The sequence below is a fragment of the Coturnix japonica genome, chromosome 1 (assembly GCF_054131305.1).
Source record: "Coturnix japonica strain WE chromosome 1, WE-NBRP24, whole genome shotgun sequence".
Classification (NCBI taxonomy): Eukaryota; Metazoa; Chordata; class Aves; order Galliformes; family Phasianidae; genus Coturnix; species Coturnix japonica.
This window is the reverse complement of record NC_140663.1, coordinates 40,666,059-40,690,991: the sequence shown is the minus strand read 5'-3', so window position 1 is coordinate 40,690,991 and position 24,933 is coordinate 40,666,059. Positions and strand designations below refer to the sequence as shown.

At 41.4% G+C, this 24,933-nt stretch overlaps 1 protein-coding gene and 1 long non-coding RNA gene across 8 annotated transcripts in view; one reads left to right on the top strand and one right to left on the bottom strand.

The window, feature by feature from the left end:
* CRADD (CARD and death domain containing adaptor protein) overlaps positions 1 to 24,933 on the bottom strand; it is a 72,555-nt gene that overhangs the window by 38,593 nt on the left and 9,029 nt on the right. For 2 of the 7 annotated variants that reach the window (XR_014943051.1, XR_014943052.1), the window contains exon 3: positions 20,921 to 21,023. The exons of the other annotated variants lie outside the window; for them this stretch is intronic. The gene's annotated coding sequence lies outside the window, so the exon portion shown is untranslated. The remainder of the gene's footprint in view (positions 1 to 20,920; positions 21,024 to 24,933) is intronic. 7 annotated transcript variants of the gene reach the window in all.
* Positions 7,694 to 15,806, top strand: LOC107311607 (uncharacterized). The gene is made up of 4 exons (XR_014943063.1): positions 7,694 to 7,819; positions 8,031 to 8,120; positions 13,847 to 13,960; positions 15,184 to 15,806. It is a non-coding gene; the product is annotated as an uncharacterized LOC107311607 (long non-coding RNA).

Here is a 24,933-nt window from a genome sequence, read left to right as displayed (position 1 = left end):
TCTGGTCTCTTATTCAACTATCAGACTGGAATAAGTAATCATCACTCTGCATTTTAATGTAGTTTTAACAGCGGTTTTGCTGAACAGGGAGGATCATCTACTAATTTTTCAAAGGCTTTAAACTTCTGTAGCAAAAAAGAATTCTCAGTCCTGAGAAAGAGTGACCATGTAATGCTCTGACTGTGACCCCACCAACAAGCCTCACTGAAGCAACGATTTAATAATTCCCCAATTACTGTAAATGATTTGCATGAATGATAAGAAATTACACTTAATGTCGTCTACTTTTTTTTTTTTTTTTTTTTTCAGGCTCAAACATATGATGAGAATTAATCTTATTAGAATAAGCCATACTAGAGAAATATGTTTCCTTGGGCTGTTAGGCTTTTATACAGCTTCGACTAGTGAAAAGTTAATTAATAGGAGCATCTTTTTTTCTTTCTTTCTTTCTCTCCTTCTTTCTCTCTCTCTCTTTTCTTTCTTTCTTTCTTTCTTTCTTTCTTTCTTTCTTTCTTTCTTTCTTTCTTTCTTTCTTTCTTTCTTTCTTTCTTTCTTTCTTTCTTTCTTTCTTTCTTTCTTTCTTTTTTTTTTTTTTTTTCCAGGAAAAGAAAACATTATTTGAAACTGTAACTTTAAAGTATTTATGCTAATACATACAGTCCAATATTAAAAGGCCTTCCAGCAAAGCTGTTGCACCGGTTTGTTTATATGTATTGTAGTCAGACGTTTCTTTAATTCATTAAGAAGCTATATTAAATTCATCGACTTCTACTGCACTGCACGCAGTTCCTCGATGTAAGTCCTTCTATTAAGCAATTCACCAAGTGATTACGGTATGTATTTTCTTGAGAAAGAAGCCAGTAAGCATGGAACAGAGCCAGCAGCCTTGGAACCAGTGACGGAGAGCAGAAAAAAGGGCAGTGTTTGGGACTTTGGAAGAAGAAGGTTATTCTTATTGTTTTTTGGTGTTATAAATGTAAGGCAATGATGAGAAAACAGTTACAGTGATGATGGCAGTGGTGGGGCAGACCCAAATAATTACAAAGACACCAAAATGACTGGATATTGAAAATGAGACACCCCTTATCCTCGGCTGGGTACACGACAGATGCTTTTTATGCAGGAAGAGTACTGGTACAGCGCAATAATGTGACAGAGACTTGGCACGTATCTGCAAACCAAACTAAATGAAAACAAAAAGAAGCCCCTGGGTCAGGACGCTGGGAATGAGACCTGCCAGCAGTGGAGGAAAACAGCATTAAAAGAAAGGAAAAGAACAGAACCACTGAGGGACTGGGCACTGAGGAACAGCCTGACAGCACTCTGGAGAATGCAGCTTATATGGGAAGCGGGATGACCCACGGACAGAAGAACCAGAAGAGAAAGGAGTCAGATATGTACTGACACTGGGGACAGGAAAAAGACATTTATAGATGGAGGTTGTTAAGATCTGCAAGACATGTCATATGACTAGATCTAGAAAAAAAGAACAGCATGCACCCAGTGCATACAGGACATGGAGTTAAGAATGATCCTGAAAAATCTTCTATTTTAATGTATGACAACGGGCAAAGGAATGTCAGTGAGGGAAAGGAAAGACAAAAATGAGAAAGAAAACAGATTCAGTACTGCAGAGAGCAGTAATTGAAAGGAAACACAGGATTATACCTAATTCAGTGAGGGAAATGGATGTGGTTAGCGAGAAACAAGTGAAATGTTTGTGTACTAATAATACTTAGGCCATGGACCAGAAAAGGAAAAGAGGAATTTTAATTGCTAGTGCAAAATGTGAAGCAATACTTCGAAGGAATAACAGCAAGTGCAATCAGGATGGGAACACAACTGTGTTTAGAAGAAATAAAAATACAAGTGAAAATGATGGGAGAGAACCGAACATTAGTAATGTCAACAGCAGCATGATAGCAAGGAATACCACTGACAACTCAAAATCTGCTTAGGGGAAGGTGGGCTCTGCAGCAGACTGGGCTCCTTTGCAGTAAATATTTTTCTCCCTTTCCCCAAAGAAGATTTTCAACTGAGACTCAAAAAAACAGAATTCCTAGCAGAAAACAAGACTTCAATTCAGGAGATACAGATAATAGAACACATGGGACAGCAGGAGAGTGGAGATTTCTGGATGTGAGATCCTCGTTGTCTCTTTACCAACTGCAGGGTTAGTTTTGGAAGGAGTAAAGATATCCATGATAGAGCTGGATTAAGAAAATAACTGCAAGTTGAGAGACAATTATTTACATTTGTTCTAGTTAAACAGATAAGCAAAATGCCTGTCATAAAAGTTCAGGATTTCAAAGGGCAAGTTTGATAAGCTGAAAGAAACCAGTTGTTAAATGATCACCTGTACTGAGGAGATACCAAATAGGAGGATCTAATTGACCTGTAAAGCATGGCTACAGCAATGGAATTGAAAAAGCCAAACAAACTGAAAGAGGTGAAACAAACTGAAAGAGGCAAAAAATTCTGCCATAAACTGGAAACTCATCGCCTGGAAATGTCAAAGGCAAATCCATTAAATCACACAGATTATCACCCTGAAATAATCAAGAGACATATAAATAGACATATAGATAAATAATGTCAAGAAACACAGATACTTCAGAACTGTTTCAGATGGGCGTCTGTAAGACACAAATCACTGCCATTCTGCAGAGCTTTGGGGGAAAAAAATGCTCACCTCCAGTGCTGAGTTTTATTGCTCATACTGAAGGAACCTGGACTCAAAGTGGTGCAGAGCAGGGTTATTAGAATGGTGAGAGGAACAGACCAGCTTCCGAGGATCTTGGTTTGATCAGTGTCAGAAGGAGTAGGCTGAGAGGGCTATAAAATTTGTCTCTATAAATGTATCACAGAGGATGTAAAAGATTTATTTAAGCAAAATGACAATGTTAAGAACAAGTGGATACAAACAAGCCACAATGAAATTTCGGTCAAAGTTAGAGGAAGGCCTCTAGCCTGACCACACTGAGGTTTTGAAGCATGTTTTTAATAACAGTAGTGAAGACAAAGAACTTAACGGGGTTTTGATCACTTTGCAAATGGAACAGCAGGAGGAGGTTGCCTGGAACAGTGAGAGAATGAATGCTAGGTTCAGGAAATCTTTTCCATTCCTAATTTAAATAAAAATTTGTTCACTGAAACTTGGCAGAAGTTACTTAATACTGTCTTTTAATGGATGTCTTTGTTACTTCATGAAATGTACTTAAAAGGATTGTTAAAAAGAAAACCTGTCTGTTGAAAGACAGTGTTGTATTTTTATGATATACAAACAATATGTATCCTGGAATCCTAATGAGTACGTTGAAAGCCATTAAAATCAGTTGCAGCAAATTCATTATTAGAAGTGATAACTATAAAAATGAGGAATTACTGCAACAGCTCAAAGCTCATGCATTCTAGAGTTATGTATTTTGGTAAAATTCCCCACATCCAATTCCAGACACCACGTGAAAATTCAGTGCAAATAATCTGATACCTATTCTTTATGCCTACTGGAAGCCAACGTTCAGACATGCACAGCTGCTCTGCAGAAGAGGCTCTCTCTTTTTTAACACATTCATCTCTGTGCTGCCTGATCTCCAGAGCAGGACTACACTTCCACATTCACAAGGAGGGAGGCAAGAATGATAGGAAAAAGTATTTAGAGCTAATACAGGGTTGCAATATTTCAGGAATTTAAAGAATTATTTTACTGGGTTTTCTAGAAAACATACCTGCTCATGACTTTGAACTGCTGGTTCAAGTAATATTCTACAGAGGAACACACAGTTTCTCACTGCTGGGGGACTGCAGAAGGATTCAAATAAGAGACGGTAGGTGATTTTACTCTCAGGAATTAAACTACTGCAAATAAAGTAAAGCAGGTACTGTCTTACTATTTAAGTAAATATTTCACTATTTAATGAACATAGGTACTCACACTCACAGGTGAAGATAGGCCAGTATCCATGAAAACAGCCTTGAAAGGCTTAAAATTACTTCATCTAATTGACAACAGGAAAAACTGTCTGCGGTTAGGACAGTGGACTGGGACTTAATAGTTCAGTTCCTGAACCTGCCATAAACTCAGGGGGAACTATCAGTTCTTCTGCTGCATTTGCTGGCTGTTAAATTAAAATAATCATCTTTTTCCCTTGCCCTGTGTCTGGAAGCCTCCACACCTGGAGACAGTGACTGATGAAAACAACAGGGCCTGTTCTCATTTCACCTTTCTCACACTACTAGGACCAGTGGGTGTATATCACAGGACAACATTGGTTCTGCTGGCTTATTCCTAGTGTGCCAGCCACTGGTAACTGACCAGGCTGAGCCATAAAGCAAAACCAAGTGACAAAGCCCCCTGCAGTCAGCCAGGCCCCCTCCATGCTGCTCCCAGTCCCTAGAGTAGCACCACTCTAGATGGAACCTCACCACCACTCCTCAGCAGCAGGTCTCAGTGCTGGACAAGTGTCATGAGCTTCCAATCACAGGCTGATCTGTGTCAATCAGGAGCAATGTGAGAGATCAAAGCTTTGGCTTGCAAATGGACTACATGTAAATGAAGGACCAAGTAATTACAACCACACTTCATGCAGTATAAAACAGCAGTCACAAACACATTAATAGGACCTAGTCTCCAAGTTCCAAGGTCACAGTTAGTCACGCTGACAGTATTTAAACAAAAACACACATTTTAACATCATTTTAAATATCTTTCCTCTTTATAGAACATACACTACATGTAAAGTCTCTCTGAATCCACCAGTTTTATTCAGTACCTCCCGGCAGCGTAACGAAAAGGAACAGGACAGAAAACAATGTTGTCATTGTGAGCGGGCCTGAAGAAACTTCTGTGAAAGCAAGGATTACCATATTTGCATAAAAGTTGAGTTGTTTTAATCCACATTTTGTAATGTGAGGCCTTTCGTAACTTTCTCGCTGATTATTACTCCTACAACCTATACTGCAATGCACAAATCCATCTGACCTCCTATGAACTTCACTCTTTACTTAAAAAAACACAGCAGCTATGAATTACTAAACGCAATTATTATGGCACGGGACAAATTCTATCTGCCTGGTGTGCAGAGAGCACTTTTTTATTATCTTCCTTCTGTCTGTCAAAAAACTCAGCAACCAAACTACAGAGTAGATGGAGAGGCTCTTTCATTAGGTCTGGAAGATGATCAATTTGAAGCAACTTCCACATCATAGGACATACAATTTCACATGACTGCCGTGTGACTACACCAATAGCTGCAGATTAACGCTACACAGGAAAGAAATAATCCCCACCAAACACTGCACCTGCCAGCATGTAGCCACTAGCCACAACATCACTGCATGCTATTTTCTATGGGGCACACAGACCACAGGCACTACCTTTTGGTGAATGGAGCTGCTCTACCACGCATCACACACCAACAAAAAATAGCTCTGGCTTTTTGTGCAAGGCTTTATGTAAATAACACCCAACTGACACCCTGAGGCTGTAACATGCCACTATTTTTCATCAGAAGCACTCCTTGCGTGAAAACAGTCTCAATGGCTGACCTTAGCGGGTCAACCATGAGTAAAAATGGCTCAGGTCAGACTCCTGAGCCTACACAGACCCCTGGTGAACTGCTCTTTCTCCTTCAAGTGAGCGGTGCTTGGGGAACAGAAATGCATCTCACGCAACAGAACAGGAGTGGGTCAAAAGTTAAATCTTTCACAATCTCCAGACATGGATGCCAGATTTCAACACGCACCTTCTTGAGTTAAGGGTGAGAGAAGTCCACGAACAGCCACGAAACAGAGAGGGACAAACTCAGCTCAGGAAGCCTCCAAGCACCAGCCCACAGGATGAGCACAGCCTACATGCATAGCCACCTCATGCAGCAGGTTGACGGGACGGATGGACTTGGCTCTGGCCTGGTCTGGACATCCTTAGGTTAATATTTACGTTCCAGATTTCTCCAAGTCTGTTCAGGGAAATACCATGCACACGATGCCATTTCAAAGAGCTAGCACAGCCTAAAAGAAATGGGTGATACAACACTGCCAGTCCTGAACAGTTCATACACAAGGAGGACAAAACAAAAGAAAAATCTGGAAATGGCAGAGAGAGGAAGTTTATTTTGCAAATTCTTGGCTCGATAGTCAATCTGTTTGTCAAAGTTTGTTTCCAAAATTGTTAGGGACAACACTTGTACATTACCAAGAATTCTTTGCAGGATTCAGAAAATGAAAGCGACGTGAGAAGCTCTATAACTGTAATAGCTATGTGAATACCCTCTAAAATCATTACTTTGTTCTTTGTTTTCTCTCCCAGTACACCTCATTATTAGTTTTTCTAATACACAGCGTAAGCATAAACTGAACCTGCTGACGAAATTGATGTAGCGCTCTCCCTCCTGTACAAAGCCCAGGAAAGACAACTTGAGAAGAAAGCCAGGGTGGTGCTTTATCTACCACACATGAGGTTTCTCATCCTCTGCATATGTGGGAGTAACAGCTGTCCCTGAAGAAGATTCTAAAGATACTTCCTTGATCTTGGGTAATCTCAAGAATGCCACGACATCCCACTCTGGTGTTGATTCCAGGAACTACCAATTTCACAACCATAAGCTTAAACACAGAACGTGCCCCTACAAGAGCTGCACCTTCCCTGGCTTGGCGGCAGGATTCTCGGTGTTACACTTAGGACTGTTTGCTAAATTTTCTTTCCCAAGCTGTATGGCACTGGAGGTGGGGCCGAGACTAAGAACGTATGATTTAGTGCAAAGCTCTTCCCTCCTGCCAAATTTCTACTCCCTTCGTTTGAATCCAAGATCCTTTTGGCCTTCCCAGGGCCTGGGAGAGGATACAGCTGAGCCTTTGATATTCTCCCTGCCTGTACATAGTAATGAAAAAATCAATGACCAGAGGGAAAGCATCAGTCCATCAGGATGTTCTGTATCACAACGAGAACAAAGCTCCTGAAAATCTCCTCCCAGACCAGCCAAGCTGCAGATGAAGACAGGAGAGGCTGCTGCTTACAAAGCAAGCTAAGTTTTGCTTTTCCCTTCCTGTGGTGGGCAGAGCTGTTCCAGCTCTAATTTTAATTTCACTTAGTTTATTACTAATTAACACAAAGTTTTAATTATCGAGTCAGATATAAAGGGGAAAGAAGAAGATAGGAGCAATTAAAAGCTCTGGGAAACACCTTTCCTCCTCCGCCCCTAAGCTCCAGCAGCTCTTCTTCCCCCTTCTCTCTCCCAGCCCCACTCCCCACATATTGCACGCCATGTGAGGACAGGCCGCGCTGTGGCTCGCAATGCAGGGCCCTCCCTGCTCAGCCTCCTTCCCCCTGCCTCTCTCTTCCAATGCTCCCCGCTGCTCGCTCTCCTCCACCAGAGGATGCATCACCCACAGCTGGAGCCCCTTGGAGCCACGTCCCCTGCCGTGTCCCCTTCCCAGTGCCTCTTCCCACGTGCAGCTGCTGCTCTTCCCCAGGCAGGTGTGGGACAGGCGCTGGGGCTGGCAGGGCTTCGGCAGGTTGTGGGCAGCCCCCGCTGCCCAAAACCCATGATTTATGCCCAATACACCCCCCGCCAACCACACTGCAGAAGCCAGAGCCGTTGTAAGTTCAGACTTCACCGTGCAAAGCCTCTTTCTGAACCAGCAAAATGAGGAAAAGAAACAGAGGCCAAAACATGCATTGCCCCAGCATCTCCTAAAGCTGCTGCAACAGGAAGACTACAAATAAGCATGCAGCTGACGTCAGCTAGACTGTTTTTGCAAGCAACTCACTCTATTTTTTTCCAGACAAAATGAGTTTTCTCTGCAAAATCCAGTTTTCCAGGTGGGTGTCTCCGGTTTGCGGCAAGAGAAGAACAGGAAAAGTGCACGGCCAGGGCTTGGGAAGGGGCAGCAAGTGCATCTTCCAGGGCTGTAGCTGGCACAGCTGCATTGGCAGGAGCGTGAATTTTGTGCCAGCAAAACTTTCAGGGCAGTGCTTCAAAAGCATTAGCTGTCAATGTTTATCTGCAGTGCTTAACAATCCTCTTGCACAGAACTACTAGATGCTGAGACATGCACTGGAGAGACACGAGAAGGGGAGAAGCGTCAGTGCCTGCAAGGCTGCCTGCTACGTCCCTTGTAAGGTAAATTTTTTCTAGTACGAGAGCAAGAAAACACTAGCTTTAGAGAAAACACACATTGGTGTGTTTTGTTTTCTCAAAGAAGTGTGGAATTTGAAGCCAGGTCCTTTGGCTTATCTGTTGTAAACCATGACTGCTTCTCAGTGCCACACCACTCACTATTTCCTAGAGAAGGGATTCTGAGAAAAAGAAAGAGCCCCAGTTCCCTAGAAGCATTAAATTAACACAAGGGATCTGTAAACGAAACAGCAGAGGTTTGAAAGCCTTACCCTTTACTGTTTCCTGCTTTCTTGGAAAAATCTCAGTATTAAAACAGATTGGATTACATTACAGGACTAGTTGCTGCTGAAGAATTTTATTTTGGGTTATAAAACACAATGTTTGCTGTTTTTCTAATTCAATTTGCTTTTACCTTCATTATGTCACACTGTTACTAAGGTTCCTGTGAGAAAATGCAGGTTATTATTGCCTGCAAACTACCCCAATTATCATCTGCTCTCTCTTTGCATGGGTAGAAACTATGTAGTAAGTATAACGCTGACCTAAAGAAGTATGTCATACTTTCAGATCCGTTCAGAGCTTTTGCTTTGGGCGTATAAAAATTACATCAGGAACTCATTCTCCCCGAAATTTATAAGCCCGGCATCTCCCTGAATTAAAGCAAACTCTGAGCACAACACTGTCAACCAGTGCACAGCGCTGAATTATAAAACAGCAGCAAGCGATCAGAACCCATCTTGAGAACTTTCCTTTCAGGAGTCGGTGCCGTTGTAGTTAAGCTTTCAGTTAGAGGAACAGCACCAGCAGCCTCACATGGGCTCTGAATAATTTCCTCACGAAGGGCTGAGTGCAGCTGCGGACCTCCTCCTGCAGCCCTGACACAAGGGAGACTCGCTTTCATGCAGTGGGAATTTCTGCTAAGTGATAGCCACAGGATCAAGCTTCCTGGGTAGAATAAAATCTGAAGCAAATTTTATATTCACATTTAAATGTTTTAAGTAGGTGAAGTGAAAATTCTTGGCACTCCCAAATGACATCAAAGATCCAGGGAGGAAAAAAACAGAAGATTCTTGGTAGCAATATATTTAGCACCTTTCTTGGAATGCAATTGTTACTGGAAACTTTGGGGGTGTATCCGTATGCATTAACCACTCTTGTACAGTAAAGTCTGGTCTCTGAACTCACGAAGCTATTACATGAAATTCTAACTACCACATAAGGCCCGATAATAATCATAAAATCACAACGTTCTACAGTAATCTGAAAGATAAAGAGAATAATTAATTTGCAGCTGGAAAAAAAAAATAGGCAGCTCCAGATGTTACTGCAGCAACAATTTTTCTGCATGCTGCAGTGATGCTTCTCACACAACAAGCGAGAACAGAGTTAAAAATATAACAGTAGCAGGCCCAGACAAGTAATAGACTCTGCCAAATTTATACATGCATGTGAAAAATTGATTTAACAATGTTTTTTCCAAGCATCCATTGGTCATATGAAAAATCAGGGGGGGTGGAGGGAGGGAGTTTACACTGAAAACAAGTGATGCAGGTCAGAAGTAGACTGTCTTTCCTGCCGTCTTTTAGTAATGATCTTTTGTTTGGTTTAATCTTCCTACTGCCACCTGTATGCTAAAACATGGGAGTTTTAATGCAGAGCATTTTGTGATACTCTAATGCTTGCAAGCAATATTAGCTCTCGCAGTGGCATAGCACAGGACTATCAATTCTGGGAAAAAAGGGGGAATTGGGGGACTACAATTCTAGAGACACTGCCCAGCCTGTGTGCTCGTCCATCTGTTTGGAGGCATTTTTCTTTACAGATGAGAGAACAACAGGACTGCACATGAAAATCCCGTACAGGTTCCCACGGCACGTATTTCACCACCAGCACCTTTATATTTAGAGAAGATGTGCATCAACTCAAAACCAGACTGCAGCGCCCCTTTTAAGCCAGACATGAGAGAAACAAATGTCATGAAGTGACGAAATTGACACCAGAGTCCTACTGATTTCCAAATCATTTACTCTTGCTCTATTTTACATATTAATGTGGCTACTTCAAGCAAAAAATATCAATATCAAAACCACAGTTATTACATTATTAAACAAATACCTGGAGTGTAAAATATTCTGCAGTTCAAATTGAAATATTTGGGATTTGGGCTTTTATATTTTTTCAGCAAGTTCAATATCAAAATTATGGCTCAGACCTGCCTACAATTTGCAGGCAACTTAAACTGACTGAACAAGAAAAGAAATTAAGACACTATTCACTCAGATGAACTTGTATTGAACGTTCAGATCTAAGAGCAATAAAAGACACTGGCTCACATTATCCTTAATTTGGAATCTGTAATTTTAAGAACTCAGTCACAGAGTTCTAGCAATTTTGACAGCACGAGGAATAAAATTATGTTTCCCACCAAAGCATTTTGTCTACCAACTTCACACATACCTATTAAACTATAATAAGGCAAAAGGATACTTGCTAAAAGAAAAAAAAATTATACATAGTTGTTGTTGTTCCACACACAATATTCCTGCTCGGCTCTCAATACTTCCAGAAGGATTTTCTTTTAGCTCATCTCTTTCTGAGCACATTTACCACCGACTATCAGATTTTTCTGAGTGCTACCACTGTCTGTCTCTGGACACGAGGGGTGCTCCTTTAGCAATGAAACTCCAGCTAAATAAAACAGACACACAAAACATTAGTAAACTAAAAATATTCTAGGCTATCATAACCAATGAATTTCCATATCTAAATGTTTTTAAAGCAAGCTGGTGTTAAATCTAGGTGCTCCGTGAGAGCCACAAATATACCCGATACAGTGCAATTCAAGTAGGAAGAAAACAGACCGAATTCTTCTCTCTTCTACAGTGCAACCCCTACCAACCTCTGAGAAATTTCTGATTTCACTAAAACCAGACCAGTGTTAAACAAGCACACTGAATTTTAAGGAAGTGAGCACTTAAACTCTCTATGAGGTTCTATGCCCTTTTCTTCTTCATATATATGCAACTCTGTGTGACTACCTATTTTATACATATGCATACACCTGACTTTTTCAAAAGTCTTAAATATAGGTCAAATATTGAGTGATAACCATAAAGTGCTAATCTACCCACAGCCAACAACAATAACCAAACTATTCTGCAAAAAGATTTTTCTGAGGCTCCAAAATACTTGAACAAACAGCTCGATATTATTACTATTTATAACTAAAAATTATTCCACTAGCAGATCTGTGTTAAAAAAAAATACAGGCATAGTCAATATTTGGTACAAGTCTTCAGAATAAATATAGTTAGTGAATGTAGCATAGTATCAGGTCTTTATTCAGTTTTTGAGTCCGGTACACTTATTTTTTGAAGAGGCTGTGCTAGGAAATGGTTTTTAAGAACTCACTGAATAAACCAAATGTATTTACCATGAAAATTATATGCTTGGGAGGCTATATTCATAATTTAAAGGTATATTATATGACAAAGTACTTGCTTTAAGGAGAGGAAGGGACAGATTGGACAAGCGAAGTAATTCCGTCAGAAATATTTAACCAATTTAATGAACTTCCTTCTCTGGATCTTGTTGATGATATTCAATACGAAAACAAGTGAATATAGCCTGACAATAAAACCAGAGGTCGTGCTGTAATCAGCAGCCTTTGGTGCAAATTAGTAACTTGCTTAAATGTAGGATGTGGGAGAGGTTCTCGGTTGATGGTCCACTGACTTAGCTCCGTTCTGTGGAGCTAAACAAACCCAAAGGCTACCCAACCTTTTTGTTATTCAAACAATACCATATTACCCTTGCTTTAGGGAGAAAAGGAGGGCAAGATTTCTAATGGATGTTGAATACCACCACCTGAGTCTGTGTGTTTTGTTGGTTTTTTTTTTATTTCTAAAATAGGCAGAACTCTAACAGTCAATAATAATATCATACTGCAGACGTGGGACTCAAGTCAATAAGACACAGTAAATTCAGTTATGGGAAACAGCTTTGAATGGTTTTAATTATATTTTCCTAGAAAGGCTTATAGAATGTTATTGATATTTGACCTGGATAGTTCTGTTTTCTATTACAAAGTACATTATATCAATACAACACCATATACGTCTGCATTCAGCCGTCCTTAACCCTTTGCAGACCCTAAGTGAAAAGGGAAGGCAGGTGGATTTTTTAATTTTTAATCTCAGAAAAGCAGATGCCACCAAACCTGTCACCTGTCAAAAAGCATTAAACCTCTTCAAAGTGAAGAGCTGGCGAGGCCTGACACACCGCCATGCTCCAGCAGGATGAAGACAGAGAGCAGACTATTCATTTTGAGCACGGTATTTGTATGTTAACTACATTAGACATCTTTTATTTTACAGTTGCCTCATTCTTTCTCTCTCCTAAAGCCGGCTCGTGCATCTGGCCTCCTCCTGGAAGCCTCTGCTGTGTGTTGCTTTCAGAAGTGCTCATTCCAGCTGATCGAATCCTTTATTAAATTAGGTACCCCCATCTTGAGGTTAAAAAAAAAAACAACAGAAAACACACACACACACACACACACACACACATACAAAACCCCAGCCCTGCAGAATGAACAAAGGACTCCAGTTTCTCAGAACTATAAATTTCAAATCCATCTGGCCTGGGAGGGGACAACTCAAACAGGCAGCAGGCAGCTCGGAGGTGCTCACGATGCCACAGCAGCGTGCCACCATGGCCCACACCGTGGCCGAGGGTCCCCAAGATGCAAACGGAATGCCACCACCTCCTGTGAGCAGACGGCGAGGCAGACCGACAGCCGCCTGCCCGAGGCCACACTTTAAATCAGGGGCAGAACTGGGAATAAAATTCCCAAATCACTCTGCTTTCCTGGTTCAGGCACGATTCAGAAGATTGCAGCACAAAACCAAACAAGCACACAGACAAAATTTAACAGCTCGGTGCAGAGGAAAAAGTATTGCAAGGGGGGAGCTTTGTGACAAGGAGAATAGCTGCTGAGCGACCTGCATCTGGGCTTGGTGTGAGCACTCACCTGAAACGTGAGGGCTGACGAGGCTCAAAGAAAAGTGGGTAGTCTGAACAGGTTTGGACATTATCGGCACACCAGGTCAGGAAAAAAGCAGGATTTTAACACGCTGGGAAAACAGCAACCACCCCATTACTGCCAGTAAACAAATGCATATGTCCACAGAGACACAGAAGCAGCCTTCTGTGCTAATTCAGTAAGGTCAGAAGCAAAAAGCAGCCGTACAGCACTTGACATGAAAATATAAATGAGTTGAAACAGCAAAGTTCAGATGCCTGCCTGAATCAGAAATCGCATAACGCAGAGAATCTGAGCTGCAAGTTTGACAGCAAATATAGGTTAGAAATACACGGGAGAGATGGGTGGAATAGGCCAGGAGAGTTGTTTCAAAGCCCTGGCATGCTGCTTGGAATGATCTTTAAAATCCATTTAAAAGAGAATATACAGTGAAAAGGCTGCAAATGTTTAAAGAAAACAACCTTCTGCCCAGCGAACGCGCTGCGGGGCTGTGCTCTGCACTAACACCAGACCAAACCGAAACCAAGGGGGCACCAGCACACAGAGCAATTCTTTTTTTCTTCTTTATTTTGTTTCAAATACCCAAACAAGCTTCCTTCTGCTCTGCAACTTAAATGCAACCATTAACCCCAAGAAGGAAGGGATGGAATTTTTCACAGAAGCTTTTTTTTTTTTTTTATTTTCACAGCTCAGTAATACGAGGATCTTTTCAAGCTTTCTCAGAGCTCCGAAGCCAAGTAGCCCAACGCTGCCCGGATGGATGGCACAGCTGGGAGCGGTTTGAGAAGCCATCCACTGAAACGTAAGCAAAAGGCTCTTAAGGAAGTCTTTCAAGAGACCATATAGAGCGACTATAATGGTAGGAAATAAATACAGCTGTTGCAAAGGGGGAAGGGAGCATACTGCCCCAACTCAGACATGACGGATCTCAGGAAGCACAAGATGTATGGCGTTTGGGAAGGGCACCACTCACACCAGAAAGTACAACATCCATCAGACCACACAAGGGGCTTAGAGGCGAGCTGACAGCAGCACGTTAGGAAACGGTCTGTGACCTACAAGACAGGCCACAAAAGGGAACAGTTAAGCCTGAAAGAGTAAGCTGAGAATTATGAATGCCTGAGAGCTACAAAAGTGTTCTTCAAAGAATAAAAACCCCTTTCGCTGCCAGAAGAGAACTGTGACCTGTGCATCAGACAGGGCATATGCTGAAAGGTCCCCTGAGCAGCACTGACGGGCAGGCCTCCCTCCAGGGTGCCCAGCCTGCCCTCACCTCTGCTGCCCAGCCAGCACCACTCCCAGCTCCTGCCCAAGGGGACACTATCTGCTGCGTGGTCTAAGTGCCTGGCTCACAGAGACACTGTACCAAACCCACCATTCTTAGCTGTCATGAAGAGCGTATTTATATATATATTCTTTATCATGATGGGGGAGGATTCAGGAATATTAACCCTTGAGGCATAGATATGAAAGCCAAGCGCTATGTGCTCCGCTGTGCCCACAGCCTGGCTTGTCCTGAAGGACAGTGGGGATCCCAGCAGAGGCCTTGTGGGGATCTTGGTTTGGCACCCAGACAACTTCAGCCATGGTGCAGCTCGAGAGCAGAGCCCCCCATTGGAATCCCCCTTCTGCAGGCCCAACTGTGTGTAAACAAACTTCTAAACCCCATTTTCCCTGGTAACATTGTTTTAAGCCAGAGAACAATAAGATGGCGTGCGTAACGCAGCCACCCATGGGAGCACAGCAGACAGTTACATTAACTTTTTTACACCAGTTTTATTATTGAGTTAAAAGGAGAAATTTCTTTTCCAAATATTTTTATGGGTAGTCGGCGGGGAGATTAAAATACATGTAAGGCAAATTACAGAACGGTTTAAAGAGTTCCAGTGCCATAAATTAGTTGGATCAGAAATTCTGAACAAAACAGAATAAAGCCGCAGTGGTACTTGCTGATGGAGGAAACGGAACTGTTTAAAAGAGGAGCTATTCCTGAAAAGCCAATTAAGTGATGCCATTTTTTACAAGTCAAGTCAAGGCAGAACATGGCAATGAATGCGCCAGACGTTACCAGCAGCGAGCTTACCTCAGTTCCAGGCGGTCAACGCAAGACAAAAACACCGGGATAAGGATAGTAACACACAGTCAAATCAAAACAGGTTAAGCACAGGAAGACTGAGGTTTGCACAGATACCAAAACTACAAGCTCTGCTGAATGACTATGAATACTTTAGACCAGTTTTCACTTCTCTTTTAAATGCAATACGAGCTGCTGATCACAGTCTGCTGAAAAGCTAGAGAAATGGAGGTGTAGTTAACGAGGATGTCTCCTGTGGCAAGTTACGAACACCTGGCACATCCAGACTTCACTCTGATGTTAAAACTCCCCTCCAGCACTGAATGGAGCCTTGCAAGAAAAGTGTGAATCTTTGACAAGCGAGAATCTTTGAAAAGTGCATTCTCTGACATCAGACCCTTGGGCCTAAAGGGTCCTCATTACTACACCCATCAGCTGAATCTTCTTCTAAGACTTTTAAACATAAACTAAAAGCTCTCAGGCTAAAGAATATAATTCCTATGAAAGATCAAGCCTTACAACAACTTTTGTTTTGTTTTATATACTTCTTAATAAAAATCATTGCTGGCCTTTACGAAGTCTGGAAGTTTTGTTCCTATTAACAAAAGTTCTCTTATTGGTCCCAGTGCCTAACAGGAATACAGGACGTCACCCAACACTGGCTCCATTTATACAAGGGCTGCTCTGAAAGTACTGCCTCCTATTTTATTATGTAGGCTCAAGACATCAGAAGCAGATGTTGGCGGTATGGCAGTAGAGGTTGAAGCTTCCCACCAATATTCCATTTCCTTTTGTTGCCATGCAGCAGGCGGCAGCAGAGGGGCAGTGTGACAGAATGGCATCTGATATGGAAGTACATATGAAGCAGAAGTGTGTCACTGGATTCTTCCATGGGGAAAAAAACGTACCCAGTGACATTCATTGATGCTTGCTGACTACATGCATCAAGTGTACCTCTTATTTTTTTTCTTGATATTAAGAGTTGTTCTGCGTTCAGAACAAAACAAAACAAAAAAACGATCCAAAACTTCAACTTGCAACAAGAAGAGTTACAACAGGCTTTACCTGCAAATAGGAGTGATTTTTTAAAGCTCCATTTCAAGACTTCATAATGAAACTAAACCAATTATAAGGCCTTGACAACTTATGGAAACTACAAAACAACCGTAGACAAAAAGGAAATTTCAGCTTTTCACCTGGCTTTGGTCACAAAGAAAACCAACCTGAAATTAAGCGTTGGTATATTTTACAGTGTAAATATAACACACACACACTTTCTATATGGGGGCAAAGCTCCAGCTGCTAAGTATTGCTTGTTCAAAGTGCAAGAAGTTTTTTCTCAGAAGACTGCTCAGCTGGGTGCTGCCTACAGCACAATACACCCCATTTATATGGAGAGAAAAAAGTAAATGATTTAAAACAATTCTTAAGACAAGCAATTTAGCTTTCCTCTATACTAAGCATAATTCAATCATTTCCCCCGTAAGAAAACATCAAAGAACTGCATCACATTCTTCTGCTTTTCCTCCCAACACCAAAACCAGTCAGCCCATGTTCATCACAAAGTAAGAGAACTGTGATCTGCTAGTAGCACCAATTCTCTCAAACAAATTATTTTCACCTACTAAAGCACACTGATTTCTCATGGGAAATGAATTACTTGTATGTACATATACCCTGAATTCAAGCTACCAAGAAAGGGTGACCCTCTAAAAGCTGAGAACAGCTTTTAAAACTTTCTCATAGCCATTAGGCAAAAAACAAGCAGTTATTCTGACAAATAACTGCATATTCTTTGGCATTCATAAAGCACCAAACATCTTTGTGTGCTGATGCCAATCCTTATTTTATAAGCCTGGAATGATGGGGGAAGTTTATCTGATAGTATGTTTCCCGTATCTGGATCTTAAGTCATACTTTGTTTGAAGTGATTGCATTCTGCCTCTACCTCTGAGGTAATTCATCTCCTTGTTCCAGACATAGCACATGCATTTTATTCAGGTATGTCTTTCACTATCACTTCACACGAAAATAATTACAGCTGTGGTGTTAAAAGATAGCTTGGACTCCCACAGCCATTGACGGTGAGTTTCTTGGCTCAACGGATATACCGAACAAGACAGATCCAGCATAGCTGTCCTATCATCTTCCTACTTCCTCCTTCCATTCTCTTACTCCAGAGGCTGTACCATGGAAATACAGAACAAAACCTCAGGCATCCCTCCTTTTACATCTCAGACTTGATGGGCGAGGAAGCTTTCTTAGCAACTACAAGATTACGATACTAAGAGGAATATTCCTAGAAGCATAATGGATCCCACAGTTGGAAAAAAACAATTTCAAAGCTTATATGCCTGTACAGCTCCGAGGCAGGGCAAAGATTTATCCAATACAAATACTGACAAGTTAATAATGTGTGCTATGCAACGATAAGACAGGATTATGATTAAGTCTTGATAAAGCTCCTTTTCTTTTTTTTTCAAACCAAGGTGTGGAATTCAATATAATGTACTATGAAAAGTAAGCCTATCATCAGTGAGTGCCTGCTGCACAGCTGCAATGATTTAAGGACAAAGTAGGAGTCACAACTGTACTTCAGTCTTTACAGCAGACACACGATACCCTGGAAAAGACAGAAGCCCATGATGACAAGCATGAACGTTACCACTGCAAAGGAAGGACAAACAACTCTTGTACTAGCAGAACACTTCAAGGTCATTTTGGTGTGGACTGCTTTTAACCAGAAAATAAATGATTTAAAAAAAAAAAAAATGTAATAGTCTATTTGGGTGTAATGAAGTAAACAAACACAGAGGTAGCTCATGGCTGTTTCTTATGGTAACACAAAGTAGCTAATTCTTGATTCTTTATATATTCTATACGCCAATGAAATTCTGTTTATAACCTTGTGATAGCACTGCACTTGGAAGCTGAAGAAAACAGGAAATAATAATGTACCTACTCCAAATATGTTGACAAAGGCAGAGCATTTAATCCTAGCAAATGGTCCTAGTACCTTCACTTTCAAATCTTTAAAGAAGATGCAATACAGTGATGTTCCATTTGATCACAGAAATGCTATTAATCTCTTCATTGATATGTATGACCAATGTGTGTTGTGTCTCAGAATTAAATCAGCCATACGCCACAATGCTAACGTATCTGAGAAAGGGTCATGCAAGTGAAACAGTAAACTGAGAGGGAAAAAGCTATCCAAGATGAGAAAAAGTACAACTGCTGTGGCTCACAGATGACTGGAATTAGATAAGGACTGTCAAGGAGTCATTTAGAACAAGGTCCAGGCAGCAATGATGTAAGAGCACAAGTAATGTTCCAGATTTTACACCCTGCTCAGGTATTGGCTTACTCAATAAACCAAAGGACTTAATCTTTTCAGAGGGTAACTCTTCGTTAATAATACAGTATTGTAAAGGCTGTTCCTGATGCACAAGATTAAATCAGCAGTCCGAGTAATTAAAAGGTGATATCACTACAGGAGGAAAAAGGGCTACTGCAATGACTTGTACACTCAATAGAAAATGAGCACTAGTAAACGCTAAAAGCCACACTTATGGCACTGAACAGAACAAGAAGGATTTATCAGTGTAAAGCCTATAAGCACATAAACATTAGCCGGTGCCAAATCAGAAAGCTAATTAATTCTGGCAGTACAGAATCTCTTACCACTAGGAATATGAATGCTTTGTGACTGCCTGCCCATCTGATGATCCAGGATTAACGCTAATAGGTCTCCAAATCCAGGGCTTCCATTTAGCGCATTGGTGCTCTCCAGCACTTCTGAACCGTTTGTGGGAAGAGTTCACAAACATCCCACAGACAGTAATGTAAGACAGTGATAAAGTCTTAAGAGCACCAGACTTGTCGGTATATGCTGCTGACACGATAACAATGTTGCTGACATGATAACAGAATCCCAGAACGAATCCCTAAGGAAAGGACAGCAAATACCAAAACGAGGAAGCAGTGTCCATCTTTACATAAACAGGGAGGTTTGCAATTTTACCTGGGCAGGGAGTTATTCAGTACATGTCATGGTTGTATAAGCATCAGTAAACACTAGTAAGGCTGCACTCTGCACAGATAATTCACAATCATTCCTCAGTCCATACCATGAGGAATCAGATGGCCAAGAACCAGTATTAAGATATGCACATCTCATATATCTCCTTAGTTTAGACATCTGAAATTTTATGGACAAAAATATCTGATACTTGATAGAATTCAGCTAAGCACTTACACTGGAAAAACAAAACTGGACACGCATATAGTGGTGAACTTCATCTTTAGGGACAAAACCAGAAGGGAAGGGCGCTGACAACGCAATCTAATGCTTAAGTCCCATGTAAAAGGTCTATGAATAAACACAAAAGGCTAGTTATATCTTCCCTAACTTTCACAGATGATCACAGAAGACATGCAGAGAATCTGAAGATAATACCATTGCGCACATTATCAGAATTGATTTTAAAAATATACACATCCCAAACATCTTTCAGCACTTGTCAGAAAGGGTTTCGAATAGGAAGCAGTAGTATACTTCGGCAGGCAGAACAACTGGAGAAAAGTCCAGCACACTGGACTTAATCAGAATGCAATCTCTGTCAACAAAAATATTCAGTGATATGGAAGGAAGGTTACGAAGTGCACGGGCTGCTGAGCAGGGGAAGTGAAGGCTGTTCAATCGTACATTCACGGCTGTAGATCACAGCTTCCTTCTTATCTGGCTTCACAAAACAAGCAGGGATAAATTTTCTAAACTAGAGCCTGGGGTGCCGAGAATGTTCTGAGAGGGTACACATGCCAGAGGCAAAATGAACACTGCAGTGGACATATAATCACATTAGGAATGCCTCTGATCAGCGTTAGTCATGAAAACACCTTGTCATGTAACAGACGGGTACATGAAAGCCAAGTGAACAGCAGCTTTACATTCCATGTTCCAAATATATATATATATATTTACTCTATAGTAAATCACAAACTGATAAAAACAAAAAGCCTAACAAAATCCACACATGACACATTCTATACTCAATGTGCATCTTTCAGTCCCACTTGTTTTCCCTCCTACAGACTATCCTTACACATTATGGCCCAATCCTGCTGACACTAAGAAGTTAGACACAAGTCATCCAGCTGAGGCCAACAAGCATGCCTACATGCACTCAGCCACAGAAACTAATGTCTGCAGGATGAGACTAAATACATTAGCTCATGCCTCTAATTACCTACTACAATTATACCAACTTGAGCAATGCACATTTCCACTAATTGGGATAGAGACGTCATGTGAAATGAGCACTGTCTTCTAAAAAATGAGGTGCTCCACCATTCAAGCTTTTGTTTTATGCAAGACAGCAGATCAGTGCAGTGTCACACCAGCAGACGGCCAACTTAATTTTCCCCAAACAGAAGTATGGCAACAGCCTGCTAATAAAGCAGCAGACATGCTAAGTATGTCTTCCTTACCTATATTCTACTTGTTGATCCCAGTGGGAGCTGAAAAATCCTACCATATGTAACAGCTATAGATAGGCAAGTGAGCTGTATGTATTTATACTTTGCATAGGAAAGACCATGTAGTACACAAACAATAACAGTGCTATATATGAAAACTAGAAAAATCAAAAAATACAAACAAATAGTGATAAATTCAATGGGACTCACAATCACTGCATCAGTTCTTCTGAGGTCAGGTGCAAAGCAGAAGCACAGCAATATCACTTCCAGGACAGGTCTGAACTATTCCACTAAAATCCAGGCAGAGATTCTGGGGAAAGTCAAGTGCATTAAGAATGGGATTCACAAAGGGCAGAAGGCTGACTGTGTAGCTGACTAAATTAGCCCATATGAAACAAGGATGAGATAAACTCGAGCACTACCTTATGTTTTCCTGGGGTTTAGGTATGTTTCTTTCAACAGCCAGAAAGATCTACGTATTTGTTTTGGAGTGCTTCCCCTACTTCAGATTTGCTAAAGACAGTTGAAAGGGCTAGTGGCCACATACATATATGATAGAGGTACACACTCCAAGGAAGTGCCTAAGAATCAAGTCACAAGGAGCATCTATCTGTCACATGGTAGGGACACATCAGTGCCATACTGCTCTACACAAAGGGCTGCAGCACAAAGATAGCAGTCCCTTCAGCACAGGATGCACTGTCCCTGCAGCAACACGGGATAAAATGGAAGTTCAGGCTCCTTGTCCTGCTGCAGGCAGAGGCTGCCCAACCCCTCTATCAGCGTGAAGAATGTTCACTGGATTAGACTACACAGACAGATGGCTGGAGAAATGCCTAGCCTCGCTGCCAAGAGGCAGACAGCCTTGGGACGTGCCCTGGGTGACATGGGACATGGGTGGCAAAAGCTGCAAGGCCTAGAGGCCTGGCTGCAGGCACATCCAACTGCTCCCTGGGGAAAGACTTAAGGCTTCCTCTTTGGGGTCAGAGTGCTTGCAAGTGCAATGTCCCCATAATCCTGGGTTAACTTCTACTACAAAAAGACAGCCAGCATTTCTATCTATAACTATGACTTCCTTCTAAATCGAGGGCTTTGCAGGTGAACTTGTCAGATGACCCATGTGCACACAAAACAAGGAGATCAAGAGTGTCCTGCAGTCATGACTACAGCAATCACTGCCCTTAGACAACAACAAAAAGCTCATCTCTCGTGGGATACGGCAGAACTGAATCACAGAGAAACACATGACTTCTTAATTAAGCAGAAGAGGAGTGTAGGAATGAAATGTCCCTTCAAAAAGCTGAGTGAACACAGCCACCAGCTGTAGTAAATAAAATCGTATTGGAAGAATTACATTTTTTTACACAGAAATACTAGAAAGTACTGATTTTCCTTTTGGTCCAGCTGTCCTTTCTCAGCAGTTACTTCGCTGAGGATTCTCATACCCCTGCCTGAAGGTGAAATCGGCTGCCTATTTTGGAAACCCTGGGGCTGGCAAGGGGCTCTGTTAACCCTTTACCTGTTTGAACTTGCACAAAGCCCCTTCACTCAATCGTAGCCCATGTATTAGACAGGTCCAAAGACTGAAACAAGCTGTTCGTTAAAGAGCTCAACACATCATTAACCACAAATGAAAGGTAAGATTTTCAAAAGCATCAGCGCAGGACTAAAATTGCCTTCTTTAAAGCCCAGGGAGCTTACCCTTGACCTTGAAGGGTGGAGGGTTGGGTTAACTCCGAGTACTTTGCAAATCCCAGGCAAGGTGGTGAAACACTAAGATTAAGAAGGCTGCCAGAAGAAATGGTGCACTAATGGCAATTTATTCCCCTTGACCTGATGCATTAATGCTTATTTCCCGCACACACAAACTGTGTAATATAAATCAAATCAGCTCCTTCTCTAAATGTGGATTGAAAGAAACGGTAAAGCTCCAGTTCACAGCATTGTGAAACAGAGATGTTTATCAAAACACGTGTACAATTCCTTGTCAATACATCAATATATGACAGAACACAAATCTATTCACAGACAAAGCAAGAGCAGGAAGAAAACTTTAAGAAGAAAATCTGGCAGCACAGTGGAACAAGGGTTCAAAGCAACAAAACTGGTTTTCTGTTTACACAGACAACTGCCAAATAGATAAAAATTGCCTTTAAAGTCCTGTATACAAAATCTTTAGTCTAAAAAGATAAACTGCAGCAGCATCTCTCTGAGGTTACAACCAACTCTGTTTGTTTTAATTCTCATTCATATACACATAACATGACCAAAAGCAAATAAACAAATCTGGAAGGAAAGTTTAGCTGAGTATGTCCAAGCAGGGAGGCTTCGCACGTATAATAACCATAAGTAACTACCTGGATCTTAGAGAAACTTACTGATCTTTGTCATACAAGTGACATTTCCCTGACAGAAGGGAATTCTGACATTGCTGATCTTCTCAGTCAACAGGCAAAATGCCACAGCACGGGCAGTCTGAACAAGTAATAGCTTTTCAGCTGCAGAAATGATGTTGCTTCGAAGGTCAAGCCACAGTGCCTGCCAGTGTAGGGAAGAGAGCAGGGCATCCTTTCCTTCACTGGAAAGAACATTTCAGTCATCAGTGCCAAGACCTTCAGTGTCCTTGACCATCAAGTTATCAGTGGACCTGCTCTAGCCAACAGAAGCCAGGATCTTGAGACTTCAGCAAAGTCAGGTTTATACTGTAACGCATTAGACAACATTTTTACTGACTATGGACAGCTGTGCAGCCTCCACAGCACATGCAAACTAAGGTGGCTGTGGTTTGTTGTTGCTTGCTTTTTAAAAATAGCATTCACAGTTATTTATAAAAGACAATAGATTTTTCCGCACAGTGGCAATATAAGCATTAAACAAACTTTCAGCTGAAGCTCCAAGGCAAATCCGGAGGTGGTAAAAAAATTGCTGGTCAGCTCTGGAAGAAAATATCCATTATGAAAAGTTCTGCGAAAAGAGATCTTGAAAGACTTAAATAGGAATTGATCTCAGTCACTCAGGAGTATTTATTAGTGTGAGCATATGGGCCCCAAGAGTTATTAATCAGTTTCAAGAGAATGTCAGTACAGATAACATAGTGCAGAAATAACAACTGCATCGTGTTAAAATTGAAGTTTACAACTGGCTTTATCAAGCTGTAGGGTTAGGTACTTAGCACAACATTTCCCCTCTGTTCTAGAAAACAATGATTATTGTCTGTGAAGCACTTTCCGGGCTTCCCATGCCACATTCTGAGACCAGGCCAACAGTAGGAAGCTGGCAATGATTATCCTTGATGATCTCAAGGATCATAGAGGACTGAAGTTTTGGGCATACAAAACACTGGCATGATTTTATCATATTATGATACAAGCTGAAGAGGAAAACAGACAAAGAATTAATTAATTAACCATTGACCACCACCTAATGGCCCAGGATTTTTTTTCCACCTCCCATGCAATTCATGCTTGAAGCCCATACTTTCACAGCTAGAATACTAAGAGAAACTGTGCTGAAAGCCCTAAGGTAAACAAAATCTACTCCTGTCATCCACAAAAGTAGTCACTCTATCATGAGTTCAGTTGGAAGTTCCTCTTAATATCAAACTGGCTTCCTGCAATTCCTGCTTCTTTTTCTGCATGCAGGAATTGACTCTTCTGGTGATTTGAAGTTTTTATTGATAATCATGTGTCCTGGGTGTTTTTGTCTTTCAGAACTGTCCCTTATGGTGCCTCATCAACCAGTTTCTCAAAGAAGCTGAATGATCTTTGCTTGGCACTTGCCTTCCTCACTTCTTTCACGATCTGAAACTGAAGTACTGCATGGTACCTGCAGCTAAGACTGACCTCAGCTATCTCATCCCTAAACGGTTGCTCCTTATCTGGAGAAGCAAGGCCAGCAGACCACTTTCCTCAGACTACCCATCTAGGACAGCCATCAATATATTGACCCCTCTGCGCTTTAGAAATCTCTTGGGCTGCCCTTATGGGCCACATTTTCAGTATGCAACTCTCGGTCAAAGCAGAATCAGCTCAAACTATTGTGCTACGCATTCTATCCAGCTGGCTCCTGAAAACCTCCAAAAATGAAGACTGCTCAGCCTCTCTGGGTCCCTGTTTCACTTCTTGACTGCCTTCATCATGAAAAAAATTATTCCTTATTGCCAGTGAGAATTACCCATTTCAGCTAATTCCTATCACCTCTCATCTTCCTACCACACTTTG